General features: G+C 47.2%; 2 protein-coding genes across 4 annotated transcripts in view; one reads left to right on the top strand and one right to left on the bottom strand.

Annotated features, from left to right (window-relative positions):
• Positions 1-2,438, top strand: part of LOC116432589 (uncharacterized) — a 316,706-nt gene extending 314,268 nt beyond the window's left edge. The window contains exon 7 of the transcript XR_012999343.1: positions 2,317-2,438. The gene's annotated coding sequence lies outside the window, so the exon portion shown is untranslated. The remainder of the gene's footprint in view (positions 1-2,316) is intronic.
• The window catches only part of dac (dachshund family transcription factor), a 281,299-nt gene that overhangs the window by 219,060 nt on the left and 46,126 nt on the right, over positions 1-16,113 (bottom strand). The gene's annotated exons all lie outside the window — the stretch shown is intronic.

Below are 16,113 nucleotides of genomic sequence, written 5' to 3'. Positions count from 1 at the left end.
GAGGGGGAGGCTGAAGGGAACCAGGACTGCCCTTCGACCTCGCGAACGCCACGCCGCATATACAAGGGTAATTCCTACGAAAGTATGATTAATCGACCGTGCTCTGTCTCACTCGCTCTCTTTCTTTCTCTGTCTTTCTCTAGTAGTTCTCGTTTTCACGGCCCTCTTTACCCTCCCCGTGCCCCGCCGACTGGTTCGTCGCGGAGGTTGAAGATCCAGTGGATCCGAGGAACTTCCGGTCTATTCGGTGGAATATTAACCCTTTGCACTCGAAAGTTTTTCAATGGAAATATTCAACAGTTTTTGACATAGGTGATATTGTTCGAAACTAATTTAACGATCGTTCATAGATGAATTAAGCGACAAAGCTGTTTTATTACAATATTTTATGTAACAATGTTTCATTTGAAATATTAAATATTCAACTTTATAGTTTTGTCGAATCTAGTGGTGAGAGTCTCTCGAGTGCAAAGGGTGAAACTAAACCAAACGGGTCAAAATGCTATTCCTGATGTCTCCTTTCTGGAATTATTAAAAATAACAGTTATTCAAGGAATTTTCATATTTGGCACTTAGAAACTACTAGGGTAAAGGGACTAGCAATATATATATATAGAGATTGCTTAGGAACTACCAGCAACATGCATATTCAAAACTACTCTCAGTAACTATAAGCCACTAAACTTCCTCCGAAGTTCAATTCTTCTGAACCACGTCTTATATTATTCCCTAAAGATACCCAATTTTATACTGCAACCGTCAAATACCAAGAGAGGAAAAAAAGATTTTCTGATTATCTCGCGAGGAATTGTTTCAGAGATTCGTAGGCGGATACGAAAACGGATCGAGGAGGAGGGGACGTAAGAGGGCGGAAGATAGGCGAATTCATTCTCGAGTGTTTCGATTTTTATTGCGGCATCCGGGGCCGGAGCTTATCGTTTCCTGGGATTTTGATGAGGTTTCCACGAAGCGGACTGAGAGAGGGAGAGAGAGGGAGACTGCGCGTTGTGCAGGTAAATTCGAGGGATTCATTCGAAAGCACAGCGCACAACGGCCAGCGTGGTCAGGCCGTTTCCTGGGCCGCCGCGGAGCACGGCCGGCTTGCACGGGGTTGTTTCCGGGCCGAGAGAGGGCAAGAGGGTCGTGCAGTTGCCACGCAGTCTGACTGACAAGCTGACTTATGCAAATACAGCCTCGCTTCGCCCGGTAATCTGATCGTACGTACATACATACGTAGTGCCTACGAGCCTTTATTTCTCGATGGGATTTAAATTACCTGTAAGCCGAGCCGTTTTAACGCTAATAATAATATAACGCCGACGACTTTATCCCTGGCCCGCGAGAATCCGTCAACCGGAGACGACTAGGCGACGAACCGTCGCGATTCCCCGAATCTTCTATCCCTAACGTTCGTCGCAACCAATGTAGAAGAAGAATATTTTACGAGCGAACTTCACTTCTACCATCACTACGACGTACACAATGGTGTCTATTGTTTGAAGAGTTTAACGAAAGTTCAACCCTTAACGGACGAATGGCACGGCGAGATCGAATTCTCATGGAATGCCAAGTGGAAAATGATTTAACCCTTTGCACTCGGAAATTTCTCACTAGAAATATTTAACATTTTTTGACGAGGCGGAGGCGATATTCTTTGAAACTAACTCGAAGGGAAAACAAGTATATTGAGGAATAAAGCTATTTTTTCCAATATTTCACTATTGAGGCGTTATACAAAGTTCAATATTAAATATCATATTCTATAGTTTTACTGCGGTGACTGAGCAAAGGGTTAATTATTCCAAATGTATAGTTTCCTTTGTATTGTTTAAGCGTCAGTAAAATTTAGCATATGTTGCAAGTGTTGTCTTTAGGTAAACCCTCTGCACTCGAGGGGAGACTCTCACCATTTGATTTGACGCAGTAAAATTAGAAAAGAAGCTTGGTTTCTCAATTTACCTGTGATCTCTTTGAATTCATTTAAAAAGAACCATCGTCTTTATCTAGTTAGAAAATGTTAAAGAAATGAAAAGAACCTCTTAGTTACAATCGCTATCGCTCTAACCAATACTTCACACTGTATCAAAGTAACACAACGAAACCTCTGACTGTCAACTAGAAATCCTCCAGTACCCAAGAACAAAGGGAAGATACTACAATCCGATTGCCATCGAAATTCGCGAGGCCCGACCGAAGAGCCGCGGTGCCAGGAAACCGTCCGCCCAATTAGCCCCATAAACTACGGCCGTGCCGTGATAAAGTCGGCGGAGGGTGGTAGGAGCGAGGTGTGTGTGTTTTTTTTTTTTACTTCAACAGGAACGGGGATGTTGTAGCCGGGCAGGACCGGGAGAAGCGTTTACGAGCGACGATACACCCTTTGGAATTGCGGACTGCGAATACACTCGGCTACTTGGTAATAAAAGCGAAAGTGCGAGAGCCGCCACGGCGAGAGCGAAGCGAGAGGAGGGGGAGAGGGAGGAAGGGCGTGAACCGCGTCGACGGGGGAAGGAAAAAAGTAGACGCGAAGGTGAGGAGCGAAAAAGGGGGATAAAGGGAAGAGGAGCGCTCTATCTGTCCGATCTGCGGTCGTGTTCGCGCTCGTGCCGAACGCCGACGCGCCGAGCCGAGCCGCTCGCTCTCCTCCGCGATAATAATTACGGCTGGATACTTGAGGGAACGCGGGCGACGAGGAAAGCCGCAACAAAAAGCTGGCGCATCCATTAGCTACGATTTTTTTACGATCGCGACGGACGCGCCGGAAACGCGGGTAATTGCGAAAATTCGCTGCCGGACAATAAAATCGGTCTAATTGAAGAGCGGCGCGACGGTGGCTGACCTTGATCTATGATTTCTTTCTCAACTCTGATGCGGCTACTTTGTCATTAATAACTTATTGGAAAAAGAAAAATTCTAAGCATATGTTATGCCTATATTTCCTTTCGGGTAATAGTTGATTACAGAGGAATAACTTTTACTTTCAATGCGAATGAACTCAGTAATATATATATTTTTTGAATCATGTTGGAAATTTTCAGATTTATATTTCAGTTTAGGTATCAGTAAATCACTCGAACTGTCTGTATCTACAGTAATTGGAGAAACTAGGAATTGTCCTAGTGTTAGACAACCAATACTACTAGAACTTCATCCTCGATTTCACCGCAAAATCCACCTCCCACAACTAACCACTCAAAAACTCGTTGCATCCCCTTTCCCTTAAAAAAAGAGCACCTCTCTCCTACGTCGGATCATCAAAAAGTTGAATTATTATTAATGCTAATCTAGAAAAAGTAAAAATACCCAACGTTTATATATCTTTAGTCTAAACAAGGCGATAGAGAGGCAACCAAATGTATCTTAATTTTCACGCGAAGTCAAGAAAAGAAAAGTGGACCTAAACTCGTGTTCAAGTCGCATCCGAGAACTTGAAGAAGCTAGACGTTTTCCAAAGCCACTAATAAAGTCACTGTTTCATTATTTCCTCGCGTAGTTCCAATGAAAAGTCCCACGTTTCCTCCGGCACGTGAATCGTTATCGATCCGCTGCACCGGGCCCGAGCGTAACGCTGTAATCGCGTCCCTTCTCCGAATTCCGCTTAACTATCGGGTTCTTCGTGCAGGGCTCGCTCGATGAATCTCGAGTTAACTAACGCGACGCCGGGTAATTAATCGAAAGAGCCCGTCCCCGCTGGCCCCCGCGCGAGCGTTGTCCGCGAGGCCGTGGAACAGAGGACGGACGAGCGGCTCGTTTCCGCTGGTCACCTCCGGCTAATCATAGACCGCACGGATCCCGGCACCGCTCCCTTGGCACTCGACTCCTCTTTCGTGTGTCGCGCGGACCCGCGCGAGCACGCTCCGATCTAGCCCTACAAGGGTGTCTGATTGTAATTACTTCGCTCAAGTGCGGTAATTAAACTTCTCCGGTGGCGCTCGCGTCCGGCCCACGGATCGCCCGCCCACGTCTCCTTCCGTTCGGAAATAATCCTCGGCTCGGTTACCTTTCTTTTCTTCGGTGAAAGCCGGCCTTACGTTCGTTGGACGTATTTTATCATCTAGGGGAAGTTTGATAAAGCATTTTAAAGGGCGATCAGCCCTTTGCCTCGTGACTTCGACGACAGGTCGAAACTTGTTTGTTTCTTGGGAAAGAGGAGTGTGTAGTGACTATCATTGCTCTAATTTATATGATGACAGAAGGCATTAGTGATGAAAATTTGGGAATATTATACACCTGTTTTGAAAACTTCCGATTCGGTAGGCAATAAGAAAGTACCGTGAAGTTTGAACGAATATCACTGGGAGGAAAGTTAACCCTCCTCGCCGATGCACGCTCCAGAATCCAAAGCAGCCCGACCTTGGCGTTGATGAAAAATTGCCTTGCCGCGCGTCGAAGCCGTCGAAACCGCGCTTTATTATTCGCTCGCGCTGTCGACGCGGCCGCGCGACGCCCAATAAAAGTGAACGAATATATCCAGATGAGAGTAAAACGAGAAAACACCGGCCGGCGAACAATGCCGCCCGGTCGGAGGGAGCGAGGAGGGCTCGGGAAGGGACTGCTTGAAACGAGAGGGAAAAAGAGTGCCGGGCCGAGGAGCGTGTTTCCTCTCCGTTCGGCGGGGAAAGAGGGAGAGAGAGTTTTCATCGAGCGAGCAACATTCTGACAGCTTATTCCACCGGTCTGCCCACCTCCTGAACTGCCAACTGCCAAATGCCAGTGCGCATTGAATCCGAACAATCAGCGTGTCGGGATTGGAAAAGGCCTGGCGCTGCGTCCGCGAGTCCTGTCAGAATGCCGGATTAACGCGCCCGCCCTCGTAATTCTCTCGTTCCGCGGCGCGATGAAAATAGACCGATCGAATGCGCGTCCCCCGGGGTTCCAGCGACGAGCGGGAACGCCGGGGAAAAAAGGAGGAACGAAGAGAGGCCGCGTACGCGGCGATCGTTCCGCGACGATGCTAACTTGTACGCGAGAGTTTCGACGTCGGGCCACCCTTGAAACAGGGAAACGCGAGGGTGAGGGGGTAAGAAGAATGCGGAGAGGGCGGGCGAAGCAGCGGCGGGGTCCGATGGTCGAAATTAAATCCATATCGGGGGCGGGGGCGCGAGCCGATTCGAGTCAAGGCGGCGGTTATCGATTCTTCGACCCCTCGAGTTCTTGTCCTGCGGACGCTTTTCTTCCTGTGCCAGTCTGTTTTGGACAGTAACTGCTAAGCAGATTGGTTGATGTGTGTTGGATATAGAGATTCACTTGTTTCTTCGATTAATCGATTGCAAAGATATTTTTTATTTGAATTTTCCGCAGCATTCGGGGATTCTTCGTTTCTCTTTTAGAGGTGTTTCCGCTTTCTAGATTGAGATTCGCGAGTGATCTATCCGAGTGACTCGGTAAATAGGAGCTACTATATCTAGATACTCGATGGATCTTTTTAATTTCGTTTCTTCAACACTTTAGTTGAAAAATTGTTCGATTTAACGTGTTGCGACCGACGCGACACCAGAGCGCGTCGCGCTTTTCAAAGATGTTTCCTCTCTCTAGATTAATATTTGCGACTGATCCATCCGAGTGACACGGCAAATAAGATCTACTGTATCTAGATACTCGATAGTCCTTTTAATTTCATGTTTTCGTTACGTCAGTTGAAGAAATCGTCCAATTTCACGGGTCGTTGCGGTTGAGGCGGCGCGCGCCACTCTTCGGCGACACTTTAGAGAAGTGGAGTGACTAGCTACTCGCGGTTGAACTGGTTTGATGCGCTCGAATGGAAGCCGAAAACGAAGAAAAGCAGGGGCAGGTGCGATTACGCGAAAGCGTGCGCATGCAACGCGGCGAAATGTCATTCCCCGCGTGGCTCGGCGCGAACCGAACGGCGGGAGTCAACCAGCCTGAACGGCGGAACACGCACGCGAGCACCGCGCGCGGCGCACATGCCACGCATTCGTTTCTGCGGCGAGCTGGAGAGCTATCCCAGGTATCCGTGTATTCCAGGGAATATGACACGGGGTTTAAACGAGCCGCCACGCGTCTTGCTCGCTCGCGATCCGCGTCGATTCGCTTGGACGAGGTTCCTTCGATTACGACGGATCTGGACGTTCAAGCTTTGCACATTTCATCGGTGCAATAAAGAATAGGTATTCATCACGCCCAACCGATCAATCATCGTGTAATAGAGAAACAGATTCTAGGAGATACTGAAATAAAACCTAGATGATTAGGTAGAAGTAAAGTCTGCGTTAATGAACATTTTCTCGCTACGTATTCGTGACTTTCTAACGAAAGATTGATCGAACCGCTGACTCTGTTGAATGGAAATAATCGAATCAGTGGATAGATCTATTTTATTCGAATATTTCCCGTGTAATTGCGTTATATAGAGTATATCGAATTTTGAGCTTCCTATATCGAACCGTGGTGCGTCACCCGAGTAGAAATGAAACCATGTGAAGTTCAATTGTTACTTTTTCAAAACTACGATTTTATCACTTTTATCTATAATTTGCGAAGGGATCGGAGTTTCGATTGTCTCTGAAAGGTGTTGCATAATTCTATAGAAGATTGTAGAAGGATCCCGCAGCCTGAAACAGGAGTAACGCGAAGTTACAACGAGAAACACGAAAACAGTGACGGGAAGCGATTGTCAATCATCGCAGGAACCAACGAGTGAAACCGATCGGGCCAGCGTCGAGCCGATCGGCTAAACGCTTCGCGGCGAGGCGCGGGTATTAGAATCCAAGGAGGAAAAGAAAGTCACGCTCGGCGCTCGAAACGGCCCCGCGTTAGTGCGCCCGGTACGAGCGGGGAATTCCATCTGGAGAGAGTCCAAGCGTTTTCACGACTCATTGCATTTAGTTCTGGTTACGGACTTATCCGTTTATCCGTCGCGATTACAGAGGGTGAGTCAGGCAATCGTAGGCCGCGCGTTTCCCGTGCTCGAATAGGCTGCCGTAAGCTCCGCGAACGCGCGGCAGACACACGCTAGGTGGGCATCGTTTGTATTATCATTGAAAACACGCGGCCGGTTCTTCCGCGACGAGTTATCGAATTAATTATCAGCGAGCCTTTCCACGCGAAGGGACGCGTTCACCCTTGGCTAATTTCGTTCACATTTCCTCTTCAATAATACTACCTCAAACGTTTCTTATAAACTGTTATTCAAAGAATACGATGAAAAGTGATGAAGATTGTCTTTATTAACGCGTTGAATGTCGCACGATTTCATATGAAGAAATGTAATATTAAATCGTTTTATTGAATTGGATTATTATTAATCGAAACAAACCAATTGAAATCTTTATATTATTTTAATTATTTTCTTATATTATTTCTTAATTTTAATATTATAGCTTTGATAAAGCAATATTCAAAGCACCGTTCAAGTACTCAGTTCCACCGTTAACACGTTAAGCGCCATGTCAGTCACTGATGACTGACGCTTCTGAATGACTAAAAAAGAATCTTAACACACAAGACAACCGATGTGAAATAAAAATGTTTAATAAGGCAACTAAGTTGATAATAGTGTAACGCAAACGTTGCAACGCTAAACAATTCATAATTATTCCGACTTTTCTTTGCTACAAAAGACAAACTATAGGAAAACGCTTAAGATTTTCGTGGCGCTTAACGTGTTAATCGCGTCCCAAAATATGATTCTATGAATCAAACTCTACAAGTGTCAACTAAACTCTCAAATCCGTCCACTACCACCTTCCTACTACTTAAATCAACAACTTCCAAAAATTCCAATTGCCCGATCTCCAATCGTTTGAGAGAAATCAAGTGAAATCGCCGGTTGCGAGGGCGCGTTTCACGTTTCCAATAACAATTCGAGCTCTTAGATAAAGCTGCAGTCGCAGGAAGGCTTAACGACGAAGCCAGATAGAAGCCGCAAACATAATAACATCCCCGCGACAAGGAGGAACACATTGTTCCGACCAATCAGCTCCGCGCGCCGATGCGAACCGTCCAGGTGCTGGCGGCCGGGCACGCCACGCGGCGAAACCGGCGAGGGGAAAAAAGGAGCGAAAGGGCGAGGCGAGCGGGAGAAAAAGAGAGAGAGAGAGAGAGAGAGAGAGGGAGAGCCTTATCGTCGGTTATTATTCGACTGGAATCAATCGACCTGCTCGGCTACGTAACGCAAACACTCGAGAAGCGAGCGAGCTTTATCGGCCGCTAATCGACTCCGCTCGAAAAACCGCGCGTTCGCGCGCTCGCGCACGCACGCACGCCGGTTCCTGCGGACTGGGAACCTGAGAACAACGGGGAATTGATACACACACGTGCACGCGGCCGCGTAGTAGGTGTGCGTGCGGTAGATGCAGCCGATCGGCAGCTCTTTTATTTCCCGATCGCGACGCGACAAAAACCGTATCACCTGTTGTCGATCTATCGCGACACCTGTAACCGACGGACAACATTGTACCGGGCGGATATCGAGATAACCGATCCACGGATAACTCGGGTTATCGTTCGATGTAATGACCGTCGACGCGACGCAACTGACCCCGCGATGACGGGGGGAGGACTCGCTCGGCCGACCGTTTCGCCCGGTGAAAACGCTCCGGGAAAATCTGTTTTTCGGAATACCGTGGGACTCGCTGATGGGACTCGCGTCGGACAGTTATTGGGGGTTTGATTTTTATGGGGGAGTATGGGATTGTTGAGTTTGAAAGAGGTGTAATAGGAGGATAGGAGGATATCATCGTTCGATGATATGTTTGAGTTATAGGAGGATAGGAATGACGTGATTATTCAGGAATATTTTAATGCTTAGTTTCTCGAGGAAAACTCGTGAAATGAGAGAAGAATAGAATTAAGGGTGGAAGAGATTATACGGTAATATTAGAATATTCGGTTCGTTGTTTCGGTACTGAAAACTAGTTTCCATTGGAAACTCCTGCTGTAATGAGAGTAAAATGGAAAAAATCATAGGTAGCAGGGATGTTTCTGGGGGAGAGTGTGGGATTGTTGTGTTGAGTTTGACAGAGGTGTATCGTTCGACGGAATGTTTGAGTTGTGAGGAGTTATGAGTTAAGTGCAAAGGGTTAGAATATTTGGTTCGTTGTTTTGAAAACTAGTTTCCATAGGAAACTCCTGTAACGAGAGTAAAATAGAAAAAATCATAGGTAGCAGGGATCATTCGAATTGCATCAACAGTAAATGCAGTGTCTAGAAAAGCTGCATAGAAATTCGAGAAGAGAGAAAATCGAAGGAACTGTAACCGTAACACAATCCTCGATGCATTTCAATCGCCTCCGATCTCGGCTCCAAACGCGTTTCCACACTCGAGTCAAAGTTTCAACTTCACGTCCGCCGGTGAGCCTATCGAGTATCTTTTCCATTGGCATTACGGCCAATCAATTTCACGGCAGCCATTACGGCGCGGCCGGTATCGGTAAAAATCGAAAGAAACCCGATCCACCTTACCCGGACCGAGCGGAATCGCAACAAAATTCGCGAGCAGAGCAACGAAGGCGTGACCCGCGACCATGAAGGCAGAAACGATCGTAGCCGAGGGCGACGATTCGTCGAAAGCCCTAAATCCGGCTGTGCACGGTGAAATTGATCGGCCGGTGCCGGTCCGATGGTTCCCGAGGGCTATCGGCGGGCGTTTATTATTTCAACCCGGGACCCCGGAATGGCCTGTCGGTGTCCGCGGCGTAGGTGTTAAATTAATACCGAGTGTTAAACGCGTCGTGTGAATCGGTCAGGTGCTCGCCGTCCGTCCGCCCGTCCCCGGCGTCTTTCGCCTTTACGTCCCGATCGGCGTCGAAAGCCCTTAATGAATTTCGTGATTAGGCGGTTTCACCGGAAACGCCTCTTAACCGTTCAATTCACCCTCCCCGGGCTCGGCGACCTGCTTCCGAGTCGTACTTTCCGCGTTTCTCACGGTGAGACAAGCTTTTTGCGAGCTTTCTTCTGTCAGCTCTTTACGATCCAATGAGATTGAAGCAGACAGACACTGCTGGTACCACGTTTGCGAATGGATACTCGGTGAACTGGTTGTGATTGATAGACGCTGGTTTGCTGCGAAGATTAATCGTCGAATTACCGTATACAGTGAACTTGCTCGTAATCTACCGAAGAAAGTACTTTCGAGATCTTAAGTTTTATTCTTATCTATACGTTTTGTTTCGCAATTGCTCGAAGAATCTATACGACTGGAATAATACTAGAATAAATTCGAAGTTCTTGACAGATCTCCATATTGAAGCTTGCATCTTATTCAAGAATCTACAAGCCCAATTCTAATTTATAGAGAAGAGCAGACTCGCATATTCCGATTGTTTCTTCAGTCCGCATCGCGGGAAATTTCGAAAAGCAACGTTTCCACCGGCGAGACGACTCGGTCGAGCAGAAGTCGCCGCGAGAGCGAGCGTACATTATTAATCGCTGTTACGAAGCTGTTCGGCGCATCGAGCACCGTTGATTAATCGGCGGCACGCTCGAGATTTTAATTAATCCTCGCGAGGGAGAGAGACGGATGAAGGAAGAAGGGATGTACAGATCGAGAGAACCAATAGAGCGAGCGAGAGAGGGAGAGAGAGAGCAGCTCGATTCTCGTGCAACGATCCAGACTTTCTCGTCGAAGAAATTACTTTGCCCTCGACGGAGCGAGCGAGAGGCCGCGAAACGCGCTCAGGCAATCGGCAAACGAATCGGGAACCCCCTCGATTCCCGAAGGATTCTCGAGATATCCTGAGCCGCTGACTCGCGCTTCGTGCACGCTTCAACGGGCAACCGGCATTCCTCGACTTCCTCGTGGATTTCTCGTTGCCCCGCGAGCCGGGGGCTCCGCGTGATTAAGTTCCATCTTCGAACCGCGATCGGCTCGGCAACTCGCCCCGGAATTGGGCTTAGGGAACAGGGGATTGCGCTTCGAGTGACAATCTTCCGGTATTCGGAACGTAAGCTTGTTTTCTTGAATGGTGTGCTGTTTACTCGACTGTAGAGGCGAGTAGCTTCTTTTAGACGCTTTCTTCTTATTTTCGTTTTAATGGAAGACGGTCGTTGAATTCTAATGTAGAAGATATGGTGATTTTTGTAGATGCTCCAGGTGAGACAGATGAGATGTGGTTAATTAAGATGTGGTTAATGAAAGACTTATGATGCTGTTCTTGTAGTAGCTGTAGGGCAAACACGTTCGTTGCAGACTTTGCCTCGTGTGCCAATATTAACCCTCAAACAGGCAGCTGAAATTTCTTAAATTTATTGATCGAGTAGGGGGGACGCCCCAGTCGACAGGGTGTTTCCAGATGTAAGGGGTAACTTTGATTAATGTTCATTAGCAGCAAGAATTCGTGTCCATCTACAGTACCAGTCACTTAAAAATTAACCCAATACGAAAGAAACCCTTCTCGAAATCGATCGACGGGAAAATCACTGAAATCATTGTCTTCTGATCAACTTGGTACCAATGTTCCAATCTTTTCGACCACTCGATAAGTCTACTTCTCATGAAACGACAAGGTTTTGCGTTATGACGAGTATACTCGTAAAAACAGCCATCATAGTACTCAAGTGAAACTATGTACTTCCAAAATCATTTTAAATATTCAATGCTTTTAAGGTATTAATAACTGCGAAACAAACAAATCGAATCCAGTCAGTTTGACTGGTAGTTCTAGTGTTAACACTTAGGCGACCGCCTGAAAAGAACTATAACTACAACCCCCTCCATTATCTTCAATTGAACTCATTCAATCAATTCGGTTAGAAACTGTGTTTTCCAAAAATAAGAACCGTGTTTGATAAATTGCAAATAATCCGACTTCAAGACTTACTGAACAACAAAAGAAAAGGTAAGCAGAGTAAAAGGCAATATGTTGCTAAGTAACAAGTGGGAGATCCCATTCGGTTGGCTAATGTTACAGGTACACATTACTCGACCGAAAGCTTCGAAGAAAATTAATTACACACATCAACACGTAGAGATCAACGAAAGCAATCGCAACAGCGAACCGGTTAATCGCTAATTAACTTCGAATACGTCCCTTCCCACGATTCCCTAATGTCGCCGACCGCGTCACGCAACAATAGTCTCGCAAGGAGGCATTCGGCGAGATTGCCGGCAATAATTATCGATTTCCAAAGTAATTCCTCGGAAGCGGCGCGAGCCCCGGGGGGCAAACGGCGGAACAGAAGCGGGACCGGCGGGGGAGGGGCGGCGGAAAAGTATTCCCGGCAAATATTTCCGTTTTTTTCCGGCGGGTAGCAGCGAGGGGGCGAGAATGGACTCGTAGACGGAGGTGGGAGTTCTGATTTCATTAGGCCCGGTGTTATGCGATTAATTAAGTCGCGAGCTCCGGGAAAAATAAGAGTAAAAGCGGATCGATCCCTCTCCTACCGTTCGCCGCGTCTCGCTCCCTCTTTACGCGCTTTCCCTTCCTTCCCTCTTCCTTATCCCCGCCGTCGACGTTCCTCCCAACCGTTACAACTCGGATATAAACGAAAAAAGGGAGATGGAAGCCCGCCGGATCGCGAGCGGAGAAAAGAATCGCCTCGAGACGAGTCCGCTTCGAGGGATGCTCTGATTCTTTAATCTTCGGGGACCGGCATTCTTTCTTAGAAATACGTTACTGTTGTATAGATGTATGATATGGAACGAGCGTATCATATAAAATTATTCTCATGGAGCTCATAGATAACTAGATCTGTAGGATTTCTAAACGATGTGAAAATTTGGAGATTTGGAGCTTTAGAGGGATGAAGGTTATTCCTTGATATTGAACAATTCTTAGGTTCCACAGATGCATAAATTTTCATGAAACCATTTCAACTATTTAACACGTCTCCACAATTTATCCGAGAATGCGTCAAGTTTCTAGTTTCCAGGATAACATCAGAACACTCATAACAACCGTCATTTCGACAAACGAACGAATCTAGTTTCAAAAGCGGCAGCAGCCCCTAAGACGACACCAGTGAATCAACAGATCATCGGTGACTCCGCAACAGCGGACCAAGAACCGTTTCCTAGCGATTCTCTCGATGACTTGCAGTGAGCCCCTAGACCACCCGTCCGCGCCCGCCGCCCCCTCGATGACGGAAATTCCGTCGTAACGATATCACACTGGCTCGGAACGGCGCGATATTAACGACGCGACCGTGTTCGCTTTGTGAAGCGAAACTATAACTGAATTTGGCCCCATCATTTTATGCATCAGACTCGCCATGCCGGTATAACTGAATTCGATGGGTAACGCAATTACGCATCTTTGCCCGTGCAGATATACGTCGCGCGTTTCTCCCCCTCTGCCCCCTGTCTCTGGCCCTCTCTGTCGCTCCGCGGCGATGCGAGAGCGCCGCTCCCACACCTACGCGCAGAGAGCACCATTAATTATTATATACGCGCGGTGCGACCGTGTGTCAACGATACGACCCCCTGCGAGCCACCCTTATCGCGCCGCCGCCGCGGGCCACCGGGATGTTCGATGATCCGCGATTTTCGAGCGAAGACAGCTCGAAGCTGCGCGGGAGAAACGCTGCGGAGATGCGTGTCCTATTGGCTGCGTCGGGTTTAAGTGTTTCAGACCGACAGTTGCAATCGGAGAATTTAATCGGGTAGAAGATACAATTCTTGTTCTGTTTGAAAGTTGAATCGAGTTTCTCGCGGAGAAGGAATCTTCACGTTTGCTGAAAGTTTGATAAATTCGTTGCATTCCCCTTCGCCTCTAACAGTTATGTAATATTTGTGGAGTCTACAGGTTTGCAATCTAAAAGGCTAACGTTTCGTGGAGAAATTGAATTGTTCAGATGTTGAATTTGATTGAATTGTTCAGATTGAATTGAATTGACAGTTATTTGTATAGATTAGTTCTAATTATTTTCTGTTCGTTGTAGTTTTCAGACATCTCGAAGTACGAATTGTGGTTCGTTTTGTGCTTTTTTTAGAATTTATAGGGTTGTGTTCCTTCTGCCTCGCCACGGTAGGAAGATCCTTTAAGAGGACGCGTCTCCGCGATGAGATCGATTGAAAGTTTGATGAGAAAAGTGGCGGACGTTCAGTTGAGCGATTGTAGTCCGCGCGAGGGTGGACGTCGGAGAGGGTGGAAGAGGCGCTTTTGCCGGGGAAAATGGTATCGCGGGCGACACGCACGCGATTCCACGAGTGTGTGGCGACACGGTGCGTAACGCTGCGCCGGCACTCAATCAGAAGTCATAATACATTTACCGCGGACTAATGAAGACCCGATGAAAGGCTGCCGCCGGGACTGCCGACAGTGACGCTCAACTGATGGCTGAATGAGGACACCGGTTTTCGTGGACGTTTGCGTTAATAGAGACGCGTAGGTGTTCTCATTTCTCGTTTCTATAACATTTCTATAACCGATGTTGCGAATTTTGATTTGGAAACATTTGAATTTGACGATTGTTTCCGAATTAAATGTACTGAACAAACATATTTCAAGACTCATAGATGCTTATAGTATCTACTGAAGAATCCTTAATGATGAAATACTCGCTATCATAATCATCAAAATAAGTGACAAACAAGATGAGGTCAACACTGGATTTACAGGCATTCTACTATATTTGTTCATGTAAATTGCGGAAATCGTTGTAGAGCAAAAACTTATGTGAATTCACATGATTGCATCAATTAAAATTAAGTGAAATTGTTACGGACTAATGTTTAAACAATTCAATATCCGTCAAATCCCCGTACATCTATTGTGAATTGCCTTAAACTTCGATCTCAGCAAGAATCTAAGCGCAGAAACCCGAGACTAATGAAACGCCGGTTGAAAAATCGACGATTCCCATTCCCGAAGAAGAGGTTCGCTGAAACCGGTGGTGGGTTCCGTTGTCCATAGGGTCGGGCGAAAGTCGAGTGGCAAATAGACCGGCGGAGAAAGGACGAGAGAACGAGTGGACACCGGGAATCTCTATCGTCCGCGGTAATCCTCGGAAATTAAAAATGCCCGCGGTTTTGAAAGGTCCGCCGTCGGCCTGAAAGAGGAAGAGCGGAAGAATAAGGGTGCGGGTTAGGTAAGTACGAGCGAAGCTCGCGGCCGGATCTCCGCTCCATTTACAGAAACTCATCGTCAAAGGGATCCAGCGTTGCGCTCTTCAAAGTTGAACGCCGGACGGAGACGTTCTCGCGGGCGCCAGGCGAGGGTTGAAGCGGCGACGAAAGCTAATGACGGTTGGGCGGCGGGGTTTCTCTTTTCGCAGTCGTACGGAGACGGCGGGGGGAGGCCGCGGGGAAAAAAGGGAACGGGCGCCGCGGACATTTACCCCGGCGACCGCCACCGTAAATGAGTATTTGCCTTTGTGAATAAATAAAACGCATTACAAAGTTGCCGGCGCGGAGGCAGCGAGTCGGAACTCTCCGGGCAAGGAGGACCCAGAATGCGGCTCCGCCTCGAGAGCACTCGAACCGGAGGAGAAAAAGAACCGGAAAGGGCAGAGCATCCAGTCCGAAGGGTGGAATCGTATTCAAGGAGAAGGGACCGAGTGTCTCGGTTGATCTACCCTTCCCACCGTAATCGAATCGCGGTCGAGTGTCGCTCCGCATTCGAACGTTGCTCTCCAATGAGAGGCAGATACTCTTTGCCGTTCCTTAGATCCTCGGCTTCTGTATTGTACGGTTTCCTCGGAGCACTGTTTCAATACTGATCAATTTAACGCGTCGACTGCCATGAGAATTTAGAACGCTTCGTAACAATACGTGTTCTTTCGTAACAAATGGTATTAGAAATGATTAATGACTTGGTAACAGTACACGCGTTACGCTGTCTAGCTGTTTGTGTTGCTAAGTATTTTATTCGACATCAGTTTCCTTATTGTAATTAAGCAATTTTGAAGCTCTGGTGAGCGTGGCAACGTGTTAATCGAGTATATTTGTAGCTTATATGTATGTTGCATCTGAACAATCTTTGAGGAAATGAAGATAATCGAAGAATAAAGGTGATGTAGTCTAAGGTGTTGAAGTTAGTGAACGTAGAACATTGTAACGCGACTAAAGGAGGATCGTCTGCGTTAAACAGTAGTGTAATCCAAATAATCCGTGTTTCTTTGATGACAGATCGTTGAGAGGAGGACACAGTTTCCCATTTTCAACCGGCGAAGTCACAAAAGGTCCGATACATCTCGACGGATCGGGGGTAGTGGCCT

The sequence above is a fragment of the Nomia melanderi genome, chromosome 9, assembly GCF_051020985.1.
Source record: "Nomia melanderi isolate GNS246 chromosome 9, iyNomMela1, whole genome shotgun sequence".
Lineage (NCBI taxonomy): Eukaryota > Metazoa > Arthropoda > Insecta > Hymenoptera > Halictidae > Nomia > Nomia melanderi.
Note: the sequence above shows the minus strand (reverse complement) of the source record. Positions and strands in the feature narration are given on the sequence as shown.